The sequence below is a fragment of the Humulus lupulus genome, chromosome 1, assembly GCF_963169125.1.
Source record: "Humulus lupulus chromosome 1, drHumLupu1.1, whole genome shotgun sequence".
Lineage (NCBI taxonomy): Eukaryota > Viridiplantae > Streptophyta > Magnoliopsida > Rosales > Cannabaceae > Humulus > Humulus lupulus.
The window spans coordinates 144,358,390-144,378,736 of record NC_084793.1 but is presented as its reverse complement, the minus strand read 5'-3'; positions in this window follow the sequence as shown (position 1 = coordinate 144,378,736).

Genomic DNA, 20,347 nt, shown 5'->3' with positions numbered 1-20,347 from the left:
AATGACCTGGAGGACATAAAACAAAAAGATAGTGAACCTTTGAAGGAGTACACTCAACGTTTTATTCGGGAAGCCACCAGGGTGAAATCACTTAGTGATGATGGTAAGTTGATAGCCATTAATTTGGGAGTCAAGGTGAAAAGTATATTCTGGAGTAGATTGAGAAGGAAGTCAGCGCGCACCACTCAAGAATTCCTTGATAGGGCAGAAGAATTTATCAAGTCATAGGAAGTTGATTGGAAGGTGGACAATCCTACCCAGGCAGTTGCCGAGCAGGAGAAAACAAGTGCTGGGAACACCGTCAACCCTACAGAAGGAAGTAAAAATGGGGGCAAGAATGGCAAACGCGGTAACAGGGTTTGAAGTAGTGGTAACTAGAATGACAGCAAGAAGCCTAAGACCACCAAGCAACCAAAACCGCGAGAATACGTACCCAAATTTACTACTTACACTATTCTAATGGAGTCTTGAGTAGATGTTTTTCAATGCCACCCATGCAATAGTGCCTTACAAGAGACCACCACCATTAAGCAAAGATGCTAGTAGATGGGATATGACCAAGTTCGATCGGTTTCACAATGATTACAGTCACGAGACCAATGAATGCAACCACTTGAATGAGGAAATATAATTCCTCATTAGACAAAACAATGCTCATCTGAAGAGGTATGTACAACCGAGTACCGACCAACATCCTCAGCAGCATCCTCAACACCTTCATCAGTATCAGAGTAATCTGTAGAGTCCAAGAACTTTACTTAGCTAATTGTTTAGTAGTATTATAGTATGTTTAGTGTTATCTTTGTTACTATGGATTTTTGGTTCAGACCGGGAGTTATTTGGACACTCATAGTAGTACTTATAGATTTTCTAAGTTTAACCTATAGTTTAAGAATATTAAGTATAACCTAAGGTTTGATTAATGTGACTGATATTAAGGATTATATTATTATATTATAAGGTTTAGACATCAACCAATAGGATTTTAAGCACATGTTTTGAATGGTAATTAAGGATTAAGTATTTTTGAGGATTAAATTAAATAAGGGTAAAAGTTTGAATGTATAGGGTCAGTCAGCAGCTTTGAGCACGTTGAGGGCTTAGTCAAGGCTGTTTACTCCATTCAAACTCAGCTAAAAATGTGTAAATTCGTGTTTAAAAATTCAGCGTATGCCGATATATCGCAGCTATAGGGGGCGATATATCGCAGCACGTAGATACGGAAAACACGAATCGATGCACGGTCGCCTCGGGAACAAAGGTCCAGGCGATATATCGCCTATAGGAGGCGATATATCGCCTCCACCAGCATGAATTCAAATACATTTGAATTCTTTTCCCTTCAGCCATTCAAACTCCTTCAACAGTCCAGCATCTTCTGAACGAGTCTTTAGCCTCTGCTGAACGATTATTCAAATGATTTTCACCTAAAAAGCCATTATTTTTATTCAAGTAAAATCAAGATATTTTCCTTCCCAAACTCTATAAATAGGACCTAGTACCCAGCAATTATTCACCATTTGCTCTAAGTTCAGAGGCTGCTAGTGTTAAGTGAGTGTGAGAGTGTAAACACTTGGTTTGGGGAAAAACTATAAGATTAAACATCATAAGCTTATCAAACACTTTGGGAAGTGAGTTCTATAGTATTTCGGTGAAGGTTAGATTGATCTTGCAATCTTTGAGGTAAACCCAAAACTCTAGTTCTTTTCTGTATTTTTATGTTATTTCCTTTCTCAAAACCTTCTACTCAGTCCCCTAACCTTATTCTTATTTTGGTTAGGGAATCCAAGCTTTTAAGCATATAAGTCGGTAAGTATGTTTTCTATGCTTTAGTCTTTCCATCTCTTTCATTTCATCTCCTTTCTTTAGACTTACTCTTTCTTATGGTTTTAGGAGTGTTCCAACAATCCCAACTCAGTCCATAATCTCGGTAACTTTGGTAAGGAAATAGGCTAGAATCAACATGTTATGTGATTATGTTATCTATATGTTTTATGTTATTAAAAGTGTTATGATATATGTGTATGTTTGTAGGCTTGGGCATATGACCCATATGACTAACAAGACCCCAAATGGGTTATGGGCATATGACCTACTTAGCTAGTAGGACCCCACTAATCCCATGGGCATATGCTTGTTTAGTCTATGGGACCCCAAGTAATAATGGCCATTATAATAAGTGTATGTTATATGTATTATGTTAAGTCTCTATGTTTTCTTATGAAATTATGTATGTGACTTTGTGTTAGATTTTCCTTACTGGGCATTAGGCTCACTCCTTTCTGTTTATGTGCAGGAAAATAAGTTTAGAGGCGGAAAGATTCGTGACGCTTGGAGAATGTGTATCGATGATGAATGGAGTCAAGGGGCCGAGCGTTATTCAATTCGAGGATATAGTCTCCTTTTATGTTTTTATGGTTTTTATGTGTATTTTCCGCATTATTATGTAATGTCTTTTATTTTAAATCATGTTTTGTTTTAAAAAACAATGGGATCCCATAATCCTTCTTAGTATTCTGTTTCTTTGTAAATAACTCTTATTTTTCAAGTTACTCAATAAATTATGGTATTTTCGTAAAAATGTAAGTTTTATGTATAGTTTCGATAATGGTCCAATTAGTCTAGATTAGTGGGTCATTACATAATCAGACTATCCTACCACCACCAGTTGCTAGCCAGTGAGATATGACTTGTGGAGGACCACATTTGTCTGGTAATAATGGCAAGGCCCGAGAAAGATATGCCCATTCCCTTAGATATGAACGAGAGGAAGATATACTGCCTGTCCAGGACCGTACTCCCAAACAAACTTGATACGAAAGTGAACCCATCACATTCAGTGAGGAAGACATAAGTCACGTACATCATTCGCATAATGAACCTTTGCTGGTGCAAATTTCCAACATGATCGTGGCTCGAATGATGATTGCTCACAACTCGTCTGCAACCATTCTATTCAAGAATACCCAAGAGAGGATGAATTTAAGCATTAAAGACTTGGAACCATGCGAGTAGCTGCTATAAGGGTTTACTTGGAATGGTATGGCCCCCGCAGGAAGCATAAGGTTGCCCTTAACAGTAGGGGTGACACCTAAAAGCAACACGGAAATGGCTTTGTTTGTGGTAATTGAGATTACCTCTCCGTACAATGCCATGAAAGGCCGGCCGGCCTTGTATGACCTCCAAGCAGTCACCCCTGTTTTCCACTTATTACTCAAATTCCCAACCCAAGCAGGCGTATGATGTCTTAAGGGGAACCAACGGATGGCCAAAGAATGTTATAATTCATTAGTCAAAAATACAAGCAAGGCAGTTTGTACCGCCCAGCCTGTAGGACCAAGTCAACAGAAATAGGATGCCGCCCAAAATAGGGGAGATGACATATACCCTCATTTTGGGGATGTGATGCAGGGTTTGATCCAGTCGAAGAATTAGAAGAGGTCCCACTTGACCAGAGTACCCGACTAAGGTTGTCAAGGTAGGGGAAAGGCTGTCCGGGAACATAAGATCTTCTTTGATCCAGTTCCTATGGGACAACCAGGATGTATTCGCTTGGTCACATGATGACATGGTGGGGATCTACCCAACCATTATAAGCTAAGCCCTCAACATTGACATAGAACACTTCAAGCCTGTACAACAAAAAATGAGGTTACTAGATCAGACGAGGGCAAAAGCATTAAAGGAGGAGGTGCAGAAGCTCCAAAATAACAACTTTATCAGGGAAGCCTTTTATCCTGTATAGGTTTCCAATCCCGTATTGGTACCAAAGCCTAACAACAAGTGGAGGGTATGCATAGATTTTATAGATTTGAATAAAGCATGTCCCAAGGACTGCTTCCCACTTCCAAGAATTGACCAACTAGTGGATGCTACAGCTGGCCACGAAATTTTAACATTCATGGATGCTTACTCGGGGTACAACCAGATAAGCATTCATCCACCCGACCAGGAGCATACAAGTTTTTTGCATCGATGTGGGGTTGTACTACTACAGAGTAATGCCATTGGACCTGAAAAATGCTGGAGCAACGTATTAGCGGCTGGTAAAGCACATGTTCAAGGACTAAATAGGGAGAAAAATGGAAGTTTATGTGGATGATATGTTGGTAAAATCCCAACAGGCTGAAGGGCACATTGAGGACTTGGAGGAGTGTTTCAGTACTTTGAGACAATATAGAATGAAATTAAACCCCCTAAAATGCTCCTTTGGTGTGGGGTCGGGAAATTTTTTCGGGTTCATAGTGAACTCCAGGGGAATAGAGGCAAACCCCCAAAAGATAAAAGAACTACTGGACATGCCCATACCAGCCAGGGTCAAGGACGTGCAGAGCCTAACAAGATGCATAGCAGCATTCAGTAAATTGGTGTCTAAATCAACTCATAAGTGTATTCCGTTTTTTAATATCCATAGTGGCACAAAGAAATTTGAATGGATTAAAGAGTGCGAGCAAGCCTTCCACGCTCTAAAGCAGCAGTTGGCACAACCCCCGTTCCTTTCAAAACCTCTGGAGGGTGAAGAACTATGCATATACCTGGCAGTAACTCAACACCCTGTCAAGGCTAGTTGAGGCCGAAAACAGTTACCCTCTACTTGAAAAATTAACTTACTGCTTTTTTTTGTCTTCAAGAAATCTTCGCCCATATTTCCAAGCTCATCAAATCAAGGTTCTTACAGATCAACCACTGCGCCAAGTCTTGGAAAAGCCGGAAACCTCTAGTCGGTTGCTCAAATGATCTATAAAGCTCGGGCAATATGAGATTAACTACCAGGCCCGAACAACAATTAAAGGCCATGCTCTTGTAGATTTTGTTGCTGAGTGTACTGGAGTACCGGAACTATACAGGGTGATAGCCGAGCAGTCATCCGAGTCGGGGCTACCGTACAACACGAATGCTGAGCATAATGCTGGACACACAAAATCCAGCATTATTGAATCCAAAAAAGAACAACAAGCCTGGGAACTACACGTAGATGGCTCGGGTACTAATCAATTATCTGGAGTCGGTCTCACTCTAATCTCCCCCGAAGAGCAACACATCCATTGCGCAATTCGTTTTGGATTTGAGGCATCTAATAATGAAGCAGAATACGAAACACTTATTGCGGACCTATGATTAGCTAAAGAAGTGAGAGCTCAATCCTTGGAGATATATAGTGACTCGAAGCTAGTTGTCAACCACATCCTCAGAGAATACGTTGCTCGGGGAGAGAAAATGATGGCCTATCTCAGTAAAATCAAACATTTGCTTGCTTAGATTAAGAGATACATCATTTAGCAGATACACAGAGAACAAAAATGCGACGACAGATGCACTGGCTAGACTGGCTGGCAGTGTCGTGGTGGACAAAGCCAATTTGGTCTCCGTTGTGTATCTGGACCAACCTAGTATCAACTTGCCAGAACCAGTCGTTCTAATTGACAACACTCCGTCCTGGATGACCTCAATTGTAGCTTATCTAGAGAATGAAATCCTGCCCAACAGTCGTAACGAGTCTATAAAATTGATAAGGAAAGTTGCTCGATACCTCATCCTGAACGAGGTCATGTACAGAATAGGATTTTCCATGCCATTGCTCAGGTGTGTCAACCATATAGAATCAGGATCGCTTCTTGAAGAGGTACATGTGGGTTTATGTGGGAATTATGCTGGGGGGCAGAGTCTATCGAAGAAAATTCTAAGGCAAGGCTACTTCTGGGCAACTATGAATGAGGACTCCATATCGCATGTTCATAAATGTGATAAGTGTCAAAGATTTACAAAAATCCCATGAGCAGCCCCAAACGAACTAACATAGATGCAAAGTCCATGGCCCTTTTTCTATTTGGGGGATCAACCTTATTGGTCGTCTGCCAAAAGGAAAGGGGGGGAGTACAGTACGCGGTAGTAGTAGTGGACAAAATGGAGGGAGGCCGAGTCACTGGCAACAATAACTTCCAAGAATGTATTGGACTTTTTGTTTAAGAATATAATTTGTAGGTTTGGTCTCCCCCACAAAATAGTGTCTGACAATGATATGTAGTTTGACAGCCAGTTGTTTACTGATTTATGCACTAGACACGACATCACAAAAAGCTTCTCAACAGTCTCGTACCCACAAGAAAATGGACAAGTAGAAGCAGTTAACAAGACACTCAAAGACACGTTGAAGAATCATTTAGAAAAGGCTCAACGAAACTGGCCTGAGATACTACCTGAAGAACTATGGTTCTATAGGACTACTGAGCGAACAACTACTGGAGATACCCCCTTTGCACTTACATACGTGTATGAAGCGATGCTGCCTGTAGATGTGACTCCGCAGTCTCACAGGTGCACGACATACGACCAGGATGGTAATCACCAGCTGTTAGCTGAATCCTTGGATCTAATTGAGAAAGACGCGAAAGTCCAACATACGCCTAGCCGCGCAAAAAATTGCCCGGTACTTGAATTCTAGAGTTAAGGAGCAAATATTTGACGTAGGACACCTATTCTTAAGAAGAATACTCCTAGAAACTCTGGATGCTTCAGCAGGAGTACTAGGCCCCAGCAGGGAAGGTCCTTACCAAGTTACGGAGATAGTACCACCCGGCACATACAAACTTGCGCGGTATAACCAATATCTTCAACTAGTACCCGTCCCCCATTATTGGAATGGGGCACACCTAAGGAAGTACTACCAATAAGATTTCTTTTAAGTGATCGTTGACTAGTCGATACATGCACGATTGCCCTTACCACCAACCAGTCAAATTTAGTTTTATTAACTGTGCAAAGGCACGATTTGCCCATTTATTGTAATAATTAATGTTTATGAATGTAAGCTACTTTGTAGTGACGCAACTTGTATGGTTAATCTGTAATCAACAAGACACATTTTGTCCATTTTTGCAAGCCTTTATTTTTACAATGATTATCTTGCTTACTAGTGAATTACATCATAGATTGTCGGCAGTGTATGAAACCTTTGCAAGATTTGGCAAACTCAAGTGGGCTTGAACAGGTTATTACGAATAAATTGTCGGCAGTGTATGAACAATTTTGTTTACAACTCGTGTGAAAAAATTGACTAACTTCGATCAACAGAAAAATCTGTACAGCTCCAAATAGAGCCGCATAGCTCCAAATAAATAACAGTATACACCGAGTAGTAATGATAAATAAAGTACGAGCAGATACATACCCAAATAAAAATACCATATAGACATGTGTAAAAAGGTGCTCGAGATTAAAAGCTGCTCGACTCAACTGATGTTTCAACAAAAGGAAAATGAGCGCGCGAGAATAAAGACTACTTGGCTCAGTCACTTTTGTACAGACATGGACTATATAAAGAAAAAAGAAAAAGGAAGCCAGGTAGAGTTTTCAAGAGTCAGAAATGTGTTGCTCACGCTCAATAGTAGGAGTTTCAGCCGGAAGAGTGCTGGACTGGTCTGTAGGAGTTGAAGCATCAATTGAGGAACTTGGGTTGGATGGCAGGACATCCTCTTCAGAAGCTATGACGACTGGATTGTTGGGAGGCTCGACAATCTAAGGCTCAAAGAATGCCAGCTGCTTGGTGGGTACGGCCAGAGCCTCGTTCTTCTCCTGCTTAGTGTAGTACTGTATGAGCTCATCGTAGCCTCTCCCAAATAACTGAAGTGCACTATTTTGTTACAAATCCAAAAATCAAAGAAAGTGCTCAACCCAAAATCCTCCAATGCCTTAGCGTCGGTAGCCCGATCAAATTTTTCTTGTTCAAGGGCCTTTGCCAAGCTGTCCTCCTTTTCTCGGGCGACCTTCTCAACAGTAGCAATCCTTTCCTTCAACTCTTCGATCCTCATCTCCAACCGATTAACATCAAGGTTCCTCTGCTCAGCAACAGTTTTAAGACTCTCGTTTTCCTTAGTAACCTGCTCAGAGGTCCGTTGAAGATTCTGAACTTGTTCGGACAATTCATTAATTTGGGAAGTTTTGTCTTCAGACTCCTTCACTAACCCAATCACCTACTTGCTCACACCTTTGGTACGATAATGAGCATAGCAAAGGACCAGCATACCTTACAGTAGGAAATAAGGAAACTGAGAACGATTGATATACAAAGAAAAATCAATTGGCTCCAAGAATGCCAAATACTTACCCAAACAACATCCTGGAGGCCAGCACTGGTGATATACTCAAAATATTTGGAACTTAGATTAGTCATGAAGTCAGATTAGGTAGAAGACACCTTCTTTGTGTGGCCTTGATAAATGGCTAAGGCCTTCTTTAAAGGATCATGAAACTCCTCGGCAGGGTCCTTAGTAGCACCCTCTGGGACTAGTTTATCGCCTCCTCGTTTTGAGGTCTATTGCCTTTGGCGGTTTGGGAGTTGGAGTCTGTGACTGCGACTTTTTCTGAGGAGTTTTTTCGGGGGTTCTAACAACCTGCTCGGCAAGTTCAGCAGGAGAGTCTGTCTTTTGGCGTTTGGCTGGAGGGGACTCACTGCTCGGACCTGTGACGTGCTTCTGAGCAAATTTTCTAAAGAGCACAGATGACATATATGCAAACCAAAGTAAAGGGTTTGTAAGGTGCCGAGCAGCTTTGGAACAAGCAAAAAATTACAATTAAGAAATAATGCAAAGAAAGTTATATAAAGAGAGTGAAATCACCCTCTTCGTCTCCCCCCGAGTAGTCGGCTACTCCGGACGGTGCATCCTCATCACTATCTGAGTAGCTAGAGTTTAAATGCTACACTTCAACCTGTTTCCCCTTTCCAACCTGGGGTAATGGCAGCTATTGGAGCACTATGACCAACAGGCTCTCTGATGACTACCCCTACCGAGCTTCTTGTTCGGTGGGCCACGCAAGGTTTGGACGCAGGTACAGATGGCCCAATTTGTTTTTTAAGTGGCGGAGAACTTGGCGACTTAGTATTGGGCAGGTGCATCCTAGGCGACTGTCTAGTAAGGTGGCACCCTTGGCTTGCGCTTCTGGATTGGGGTAAAGCCCAGCATTGGTTAATTTCTCTACGGTGGTCAGAGCCACCATATCTTTAAGTTTGGGGTCCATTGTAGCCAACCTATGATCACGTTCACCCATCTCCCGAGTAGGGGCCAGACAGTTAAAGGGACCATTGCGTTGAAAGGATAGGTGGGTGGCAGTAATAATTTTAGTGAGAAAGTAGTGGTTAGCATACTCCCAAACTTTGGAGATGCTATCTGTATTGGCCAGGTAAATATTGGAATCCCTATGGCTGAAATAGAAATACCCCGAGCGACCTTGTCGGGGATTAGATTTGAGGTCAAAGAGGTAATTATTTTCGTGGGCATAAGGTACTGGCCAATTTTAAGATTTGTACAATACATAAAGGACGAAAAGAAACCTTATGCCTTTGGGACTGATTTGGGTTGGGAAAATCCCAAAATAATTAGCCATACTCTGAAAGTATGGCGGAAGAGGGAGAGTGGCTCAAGTGATCATATGGAATCGACTCCAGGCACAGAATTGGGCCCTGGGGTAATTGGTAGTCTGACAGTCAGTAGGATTTAAGATGGATACACCCTACAGCTTAAAATGCTCCCTCATGTTCTGTATTTGTTTAATGGAAATAGTACTTGCAGGAGCCACATAGAGAAGACCCTCCTCCTTCTCAGCCAATGGGTTTAGGATTGCCTCAGTATAAATCTCTGTAGCATACTTGGTCTCAGAATCTTCTTCCTGCCCCGAGCCACTGGGCTCTTCCTCAGGGGGCGATGCCTCTGTGGGATCCCCACCACTAGCGTGCCGTGCCATTTGAGCCTCGAGTTGTATTTTTGGTACGAGCCATTGTAATGGAAGACACGGTGATGAAGTTCGATGATCACCTCCCCCGAGTAGTCTGCGCACACAGTACAAAGGGAAAAATGAGGTAAGACCACCGAACAACACCAGTCGGTATAATTATCGTAGGGTATACCGACCAGCTTAGGGGTAAACATAGCACAATATACCGCGCAATAAGAAGACAAGATCAAAAGTAAAGGAAACGGAGAAAATGAAGGGTTTTTTGAAAAATTTATCAAAGAACTGTTCTTGGTGTTCTTCAAGAACACTGACATAAATCTACAAAAATGGGCCGTAAAATAGTGGTTTTTTCTAAAATCAGAAAATAAAACAAATTACCCATTATAAGAACTTCTCAAAGAATTTTTTTTATTTACTGATTCAAACAACATTCATGCAAGAAATCTGAGGGTTTGGCAAAAACAAAACCCACAGCCACAGAGAAAAACAGAAGTATTTTCGCATAAGTCACAGGTGTACCAAGGAGGAAAAAGAAGAACTTAATGGTAGTAGGTTTATGAGGGTAACACGAGCTGGAAAGCTTTGGTGATCATGGATTGGGCATTGGTCGGTGTAAAAACTCGAAGTTCACAAGAAGGTAAGCTCTGCGTGTTTGGGAAGTTTGAATGGAGAAGAGACTGTAAAAAGTGAAATCAGAAGAGAAGGAAGCTATTTATCGTCCACGTATCAACGTACTACTTCCTCATGTGAGCATTGATGAGACATCCCTTCAACTACTGCAAGAACATCTCCCAGACACGTTAGCACACTACCCAGCACGTCCTTCCAGTCACTTCACCTCAACCACCCAACACGTCAGCCACTCTTCGGTAACTGCACAAACCAATGATCTAGTTATTAAGAGAAGCCATTATGACACTTTATGCTATCAAAAAGAGGCGGGAAAGAGTGAAAAGTCATTTCTTTGACTTGAATAAGTGCAAAGGTCTTCATCTCTATTAGATGAAGATGCCACGTAGCAAAGGGAGCATACCCCCGACCAAGCTGGACAGGGTGGTATCTAGAAGGAAAGTGTACATACTGCTCAACACCAAACTTTGGGGGATAATGTTATCCCAAAATAATACAAAGCTGACACGGCATGAAGGATGGACACGTGGCATAATATTGTGGGCATATGTCATCATATTGTTGACACGTGGCATAGGCATCCAACAGTCCAACAAGCTAAAGAAAGCACACTTGCCATTTCTTAGGGCTGAACCTCTACAATTTCTGGTTTCTTTTATCATTTATTGGTCATAGTTATTAGGTTCCAGGCTTATTTGTGGTTTATTGATTGTCTGAATGAAAGCTCTCTGATTAATTATTTAACTCTGTGTTAGTTGACAAGAAAACTAGTCAATGTTGAGGGCATGGATTATAATGGTTGGGCAAATCCCCACCATAGCATCATGTGACCAGGCAAATACATCCTGGTTGTCCCATAGGAACTGGATCAAAGCAGATCTTATGTTCCCAAACAGCCCTTTCCCTACCGTGACAGCCCTGGCCGAGTAATTTTTGTCAAGTGGGACCTCTAATAATTCTGAGTGGACCTACCCTTGTATCAGTGGCCCCAAAACGAGGGCGTATGTCATCTCCCCAGTTGTCGGCTTCATCCTGTTTCTGGTGACTGGGCCTTGTAGGATGGGCGGTACAGACTGTGTTGCCTGCCTTTTTAACTGATAAATTATAACATTCGATGGCCACTAGTTGGTTCCCCTTAAGACATCCTACACTTGCTCAGGTTGGGAATTTTAGTAATATGTGGAAAACCGAGGTGACTGCGCGTAGGTCATACAGGGCCGGCCGGAGAGGGAATGTCAATTACCACGAACAAAGCCATTATCGTGTTGCTTTTAGGTGTCATTCCTATGATTAAAGGCAACCTTATGCTTCATGTGGGGCCATACCATTCCCAGTAAACCTATACAGCAGCTGCTCGCATGGTTTCAAGTCTCTAATGCTTAAATTCATCTTCTCTAGAGTATTCTTGAATAGAATGTTGGCAGACGAGCTGTGATCAATCATCGTTTAGGCTACGATCATGTTAGCAATCTGTACTTCTACCACCAAGGGATTATTGTGCGGCTGATGTACATGACTTGTGACTTCCTTGCTAAACGTGATAGACTGATACTCATAGCGAGGTTGTTTCGGAGTACGCTCTTGGACAGCCAGTACATCTTCCTCCTACTCGTGCCTAATGGAACGAGCGTACCTTTCTCGAGCCTTACTGGAGTTGCCAGCCAAATGTGGTCTATCGCAAATCATTTCTAGTCGACCAGCAACTGGTGGTGGTAGGATAGGCTGATTACTCTAATACTCCTGAGACTATTGTTGATGAGGTTGTTGAGGATGCTGGTCAGAAGACGGTCATACGTACCTCTTCAGACGAGCACTATATTTTATAATGAGGAATTCTATTTCCTCCTTCAAGTGGTTACATTCATTGGTTGGTGGTCTGCTGTAAGGTACTACTTCCTGGGTGGTATTGAAAACATCTGCTCGAAAAACATTTTATGGCTATCATCTTACCATCATCACTAAGGGATTTCATCCTGGTGGCTTCCCCCATAAAACGTTGAATGTACTCCTTCAAAGGTTCATTATCTTTCTATTTTATGTCCACCAGGTCATTCGGCTCGGCGGGAAGGGGCATTGCTGAGGAGAATGGGGAATAGAATGTGCACACAAATCCATCCCATGATGTAATCGATCCTGGTGGTAATTTAAAAAGCCACTGTTGGGAAATTTCTAATAGGGCAGCTGGGAAGTTCCTGTACCTAGCATAATCCCTAACCCCCTGTAAATCAATTTGTAGTTCAAAGTGATGGAAATGAGATACTAGGTCCTCTAGCTCAGTATACATTTCCATGTTGGAATTTTGAGTTTAACAGGTATGGGCAGATGATTAATACGTTCTGAAAAGGGGGAACCTCTCTGCCTTTCCTTTTCAATATCTGTTAATTTGGGGGTTTTCAAGTCCCTTACCAGTCGGGTTAACAAATCCAGCTGGGCTTGGATGTTAGGGTTTGCAGCTGACCGAGACTGTGTTGCATTGCGGAGCTCATCCATTCTCGTGTCCCGAACAGGCTCAGGCAGAGCAACGATTAAGAGCGTCTCAAAGGTCTTCACCTCCCATGGGACCCAGTCGATAGAGAATAGAGTTTGGCTAAGGCTTGCCCCGAGTATTTTGACTGTCTGCTCTTCCTGGTACTGAAGGTACTCCCTGGAACCCTTCACCTCGGGGTGGTTGGTTGTCAAGGATTTCCTGCCCTTATGGGACAAATGTTCCTTCAGGTTAGGTACCCCTCTGACCTTGGTTATTATGCTAGAGAACTTGGCTAGCTGCCTCTTCTTGATCATACCCATCAGCATAATGGGGTCTGAATGTACTAGTAACTTCTTGCTCCTCCATTCTGGGTCTTGGTTGGTACTCTTGATGTTTCCTATACCGACCAGGTTGTTGCTTGTAGTTCTGGGGTTTTTCGCTCTTATTTTGTGCTAGCACTCAGTGGTGGCCATCTCGACCCGCAGCATCCGAATTTCTATCTCGGCCACTTCCTTGAGATCTTGGCCAAAAATTCCTTGCTCAGTCCAACCCCATGTAGTGCCCAGGAAGGATCTATTCATCAACTGGCAGGGGATGCCTATTATTGTTGGCTTGGGCCCCCCGACCAAATCGATGACTCATAGTTGGACCATGATTTCCTTGCTGGGGTTGAGTTTCTAGTCTGTGCATGACACCTTCACTGAAACCAAAGACAGGAGAGCGTTGCTAGTTATGGGCAGTAGTTCCAGCTGCTCTCCCCACACCTTGGCTTTGCTACTATTGTATGTAATTGTGAATAGACTCAGAAGCCTCCCTTGTACGGCGTTCCATATCCTCTTGTTGGGCCTGCATCTGTCGTGCATGTTGGTCCATCCACTCTTGAAAATCCCTGCACTACTTTTCGAATGCCTCGTTAATTGCTTGCTTGGCGGTGGCCTGCCCCTAGTTCATAGTAGCAAGCAGATCCTACATTTGTCCCATGGCTTCTCTCATTTGTTCGATCTCAGGATGGAATCCTTCAAATCTACATGGGGCTTATGCCGTTCGGGATCCGCAGCCCTTGGTCCTTGCTGGTCGGTACCCCTTGCAGCACCTCCACCTGAAGTTCCTGCATTTGTGATTCCAGTAGAAGTGGCAGCTCCGTGTCCTGGTGTAGCGGGCCCAGCGGTTTTCCCCGAACACTAGATGGATTCCTAGGCAGCGAATCACTTTGCTGCCGGTTGAAATTGCTTATTGCCGGGACTTGGTTAGAGACTTCAGCCTCGGGCTCTGGAGGCTCTTGGCTTGACCTTCTTGTTGAGACTACCATCCTTGCGAGAACAAAAATCTAATGTGATTGTCTTATGTTCAACTCTCAATGAAAGCACCAAAACGTTGACTCGTTTTTTGGTCAACTAATGCGGAGTTAAAATAATTAATTGGAGAGCTTTCAGTCCGACAATCAATAAACCACAAATAAGCCAAGAACTCAATAACTATGAGCAATGAATGATAAAAGACACCAAAAATTATAGAGGTTCGGCCCCAAGAAACGCTAATGACCTACTTCCTCTTGAATTTGTATTGATCTTTAAGGTTTACACAAGATGACCAATCAAAACAGGTACCATTCTAAGTGTAAAAACAATACAAAATGGCTAAAATCGCTACTAAGTGTTCCTAACAGGCTGATCGGTAGGCTAAAAATCTGACCCCCCTTCCCAGTGGTGGAAGACTTGTATTTATATTGTCCCCAACATCCAGGAAGTTGCGCCTGCACCTCAACTCCTACAAAATATACCTTCTTTTTCGCGGGTAGTTGTAGTCCTATTCTTCAAAAGTTTTTCCAAGTTTTCAAGTGAACTGTCAGGCGTGAGGAGGATGTAACTGACTTCATCCGACCAAGTATACCGAATTTCCTGGAGAGCATATCGAGCCGCCTCTTTTCTGGTGCGTATACCACACAACTGATTTCCTAGTGAGCATATCGCGTAGTAATTGTTATTCATTTGGCAAGTGTGCTCTCTCCAGCTTGTTTGACTGTTGGATGCCTATGCCACATGTCAAGAATATGATGACACATGTCCACAATATGATGCCATGTGTCCTACCTTAATGTCGTATCAGCTGTGTATATTTTTGGGATAACACCCATGACTACCCTTATCTGCTCCATTTCGAGGTTAAGTCCTTTGATGTCTGCGTGGGGCTCATACCGTCCAGGACCTCAAGTTCTTGGTCCTGGCTGGTCGGTACCCCTTGTAGCAACTCCACCTGACATTCTTGCATGGGTGATTCCAGCATAGGCAGTAGCTCCACATCTTGGTGCAATGGGCCTAGCGGTTTTCCCCCCGACACTAGATGGATTCCTAGGCAGTTAATCACATCGTTGCTCATTCAAATCGCTCATTGATGGGACTTTGTGAGATACTTCAGCCTCGGGCTCTGGAGACTCTTGGCTTGACCTTTTGGTTGAGACAACCATCCTTACAGCAATGGAATCCGAATGTGATTGTCTTGGGCTCTCAATGAAAGCACCAAAATGTTGACTCATTTTTTAGCCAACTGACGTGGATCAAATAATAAATTATAGAGCTTTCAATTAGACAATCAATGAACAATTAATGAGTCCAGAGCCTAATAATAATGAGCAATAAATAATAAAGAACAACAAGATTTATAGAGGTTCGGCCCCAAGAAATTGTAATGACCTACTCCTTCTTAGATTTGTATTGATCTTAAGAGTTTACACAAGATGACCAGAGAACATGGGTAGATTTCTAAGTGTAAATAACAATATAGAATGGCAGAAACGTTGCTAAGTACCAAGCCAAGCTGCTCGGTATATTTCTAGTACTGCTCTTATGGAAAGCGTATCGAGCAGTGACTATTATACTGACCAACATGTTTTCTGGGGGTCCGTCGACCACATGAGTCTCTGGAGATAGTATGTCAAGCAATAACTCAGTGTATACCCTGCAGGCATACACCAACAACCTTTCTGGGGGGTCTGCCCGGTCTACTCCACGTGTCCAAGTTGGTGCCATGTCAGATATGCCAATTTTTATGAAAGCAGTAACCATTAGACCGACTTGCGCGAGCACTTAAAATCACATCAGAGACAGCAAAGTCGGGACAATGATCTATGTTACACTCAGCCAAGGGAAAACCCTCCTATAAGGCGTGATGATGGGAACGTCCCAGTGAACCGAGCTCAATATTGGAGGGACAATAACCCAAATAATGCACAATCAGAGTTGGGAGCTAATAATACGCTCCCAAAAATCTCGACAATGAGGGATCCAACCCAAAAATGACTTGCGTTAATGGAAGAGCAGATGATACTCCTCCTAGCTGGTAAAAACAAGGATGACTGTGTGTCTAATGAGGAGCTCGAGCCCTTTGCTCTTCATATTGCTGCAGCTCCCCATCCCTAGGGTTTTAAGATGCCACACATGGCGATCTATGATGGAACCACCAATCTGTCTAACCACATTGGGACTTTCAACACCTTGATAAGTGGCCCATAATGTGAGCGTCGACCTGCAATGAGTCCTGTTCCCAACCACTTTGACTAGCTTGACCGAAATTTGGTTTGACCAATTCAAGAGGCATACAATCACTTCTTGGCATCAACTATCACTGGATTTCAAGAGCAATTTTGAGCTGCCAAGGAGATATGAGTGGTGGTCGATTCCTTAGCCAACATAAAGAAAAAACTGAGTGAGTCTCTCAAGGCTTACATAAATCGATTCAACAATATTGCAGCTCGAGCAAGAAATGCTGATGACATTTCCAAACTCATGGAAATGCGATTTAGGATCAACCTATGAGGAGATTTATGGAAATAACTCCAAAGAAATGGGCTTAAGAACACCGATGAATTATTGAGTCGAGCTCAAGAATGGATAAACCTCAATGAGGAAGAATTCGCAATGGACGGAACTAGAGGTACTCTTGTTCACCCCGCTGGAGTGGTGACAAACACTATGACACCAGCTTAGTCAGTTACCCATAAGAAGAAAACAAGTAATAATTATAAGAGGAAGGGGAATAATGTTGGCGACCAAGCAGGGTCCAAGAAAAAAAATTCGGGGATAAATACACCTAAATTTTCACTGTGTATACTGACCTAATGGATACATGGAAAAATATATACCTAGCTGACTTCGCTCACCTCCCTTGGAAAAAGCCTGAGCCCAGAAGCATCAGCGGGCTAAAAAAGATCCAGAGAAGTTTTGTCATTTCAATAACAACATTGGTGGGTAACCAACCAAACCCACTTGTGACTCTTCTAGCTCCATAAAACCCACTCATCCCACTTCCAGTGGAATGGAGGGACATAGCCACAGTATTAGGTGGACCACATTTAGCAAGAACAAGCAATGGGGCAAAGAAGAGATACACACGAGAGCTGAAAACCCACAATGGTGTGGTGTATACTCCTAAGCAGCACCTGCTAAAGTAGCAAAGAACAGATAAACAACCTATAATTTTTACGGAAGAGGATACAAGTCACGTCCAATTTTCGCATAATGACCCGCTTGTGATAGCTGTTAAACTCGCCAATAAGAGAGTCTAGAGAATTTTGATCGACAATGGGAGCTCAATAAATGTGCTATTTAGGTCCTCATTGTAATAAATGGGACTCTCAGTTACGGACCAGAAAGCCTCCTCAATAACTGTACATGGGTTCTCAGGATAAGGGTTGGGAACAATAGGGACAATCGAGCTCGTGTTGACAATCGGTGTTGAAGCTTGAACCATGACGAAGTTGCTCTAGTATATTATTATAGACTATCTGACTGCATATAACACCATTTTAGGGCGATCTGCTTTAATAACTTTCAAGGCCATAACATCTGCTCGCCATCTGGCAATGAAATTCACCACACCAATGGGAATATGTATGATTGGAAGAGATCAACTTGCTACCAGAGAATGCTATAATATTTCAATTAATGGAAGAACACAACCCGGGCAACAAGCAATGGCGATCATTGACGAAGTAGAAGAGTCTTAAGTAATGGATATTGAGGTCACCAAATTAGAAGAAATTAACCCGCGAGTAGGCGAGGATAATTCAGATAACCAATCTCTTGAGGAACTGGAAAAAAAATGCTCAATCATCAAGCAACATCCAATGTTTTAAAGATTGGAAGAAATCTCAGTGCTGAACAGAAAAAGAACCTGATTGGGTTTTTGAGAAATAAACTCGATGTCTTCCTGTGGTCACATGTTGACGTGGTTTGTATTAGTCCTACAGTAATCACACACACACTGAATCTGGACAGGGACATACCAGCTAAGCAACATAAGAGGAGGCTATTGGGAAAAGAAAGAGAAGAAGCTGTATAGGAAGAAGTAGCTTGCCTCTTAAAGTGCATGTTCATCAAAGAAGCAAAATATCTGACCTGGATGGAGAACTCCATTCTGGTCCCAAAACCTAATTGAAAATGAAGAACCTGCATCAAATTTTCCAATCTCAACAAAGCTTGCCCAAAGGACTACTATCCTTTGTCGAGAATTAATCAACTCATAGATGCCACAGCTAGATATGAGCTCATGTCTTTTATGGACACCTATTCATGATATAACAAGATCATGATGAACCCTGCTGAAAAAGAACATACACGTTTCATGGTCAAGTATAACATGTATTGCTATATCGTCATGCCCTTGGGCTGAAGAATGCAGGAGCTACATATTGGTGGCTGGTGAACAAAATGTTTGTTAACTAGATCGGCTGAAACATGGAAGTGCACCTCAATGACATGTTGGTCAAGTCAAAGACTACCAATAACCATGTTGCCAACCTGGAAGAAAGTTTCACCATTCTAAGAAAATATGACATGAAGCTATATCCCTAGAAGTGTACCTTCGGTGTCTCGTGGGGGAAATTCTTATGCTTCATTGTAAATTCAAGGGGGATTGAAGCCAACCCAGAGAAGATTAGATCCCTATTATACATGCCTTCTCCTAGGTCATGAAAGGATGTCCATAGTTTAACAGGAATGATTGCTGCCTTAAATTTCTTTCTGTCAAAGTCCACTGATAAGTGTCTCCCTTTTTACAACTTATTAAGGGGGAGCAAAAATTTGAGTGGAATAACGAATGTGAGCTAGCCTTTCAGGATCTAAAGAAACATCTAGCTGAATCCCCATTCTATCAAATCCTTTTAGTGGAGAGGCTTTCTACCTTTATCTGGTTGTGACAAAAAATGCGGTTAGCGCAATTTTAGATTGAGAAGAGGATCGAAGTCAAAATCTGGTCTATTAGTCAAGCAAGAGGCTTTTGAGAGCTCAAACTCAGTATTCGTTGATAGAGAGACTCGTGTTCGGTCAGGTCCTTGCTTTGAGGAAGTTACGACCTTACTTCTAGTCTCACGCAATACATGTCTTAACCAATCAAACTTTAAGTCAAGCTTTACGAAAACCTAAAATATCGTGATGATTGTTAAAGTTGGTTATCAAACTTAGCCAGTTTGAAATCTTGTATAAAACACGATCAACCGTCAAGTGGCAGGCATTGGCTGATTTTGTGGCCGAATGCACAAGATTTCAGGACGAACCTATGAGTGAACCCATGGAAGAATTATGGAAACTGTTTGTGGATGGGTCATCTAATGAGCACAGTTTAGGAGCTAGAATCATTCTAATTACACTAGAAGGGCATCGCTTTCATACTGCTCTGAGATTCAGATTTGGTGCCTCAAATAACAAATCTGAATACGAAGCCTTGCTAGCTAGAATTTGAATCGCCAAGGAGTTAAAAGCGAAGGCCATCCAATGCTTCAGTGATTTGCAGCTCGTGGAGAACCAAATAATTGGAGAATACCACACTCATGAAATCAAGATGGCTAGATACCTAGCCAGAGTAAAGGGTGAATTGTCAAAGTTCAAGTCTTACTTTATCGAGCAGGTCCCCCGCGATTAGAACAGCAAGGCAGACGCAATAGCTTGGCTTGCCACAACCAAGGAAGCAAACACATTGAATGTAGTTCTGGTTGAATTCCTTGAAAAGCCAAGCATAAAAGGAGAATAAAAAAATAGAGCTAAGTCATACAAGGTCGATCTGGATGACTCCAATCATAGATTACCTCACCTCTAGAAGATGACTTGAAGATCGTAAGGATGCACGAAGACTACTATACCGGATTCTGATATATATCCTGGTCGAAGGAATCCTCTATAGGCGAGGTCATTCTATGCCTTTGCTTAGGTGTGTTTCACCATTGGAAGCCCAATCTATTCTAAAGGAATTCCATGAGTGGTTTTGTGAAGACTACGCTGGGGGGAAAAAAATCTACCCATGAAGGTACTCAGGCAAGGTTATTTCTAGCTTACCATGAATAAAGACTCGGCCTTTTATGTTCGCAAGTGTGATAGATTTGATTAGGTCACTGTCAACAGGGAGAGGTGGAGTTCGCTATGTTGTGGTCTCTATGGACTAATTTACGAAGTGGATCGAAGTTGAGCCATTAGCAACCATAACCTCAAAAAGATTACTTGATTTCTTTGTAAAGAACATAATTGTTTGCTA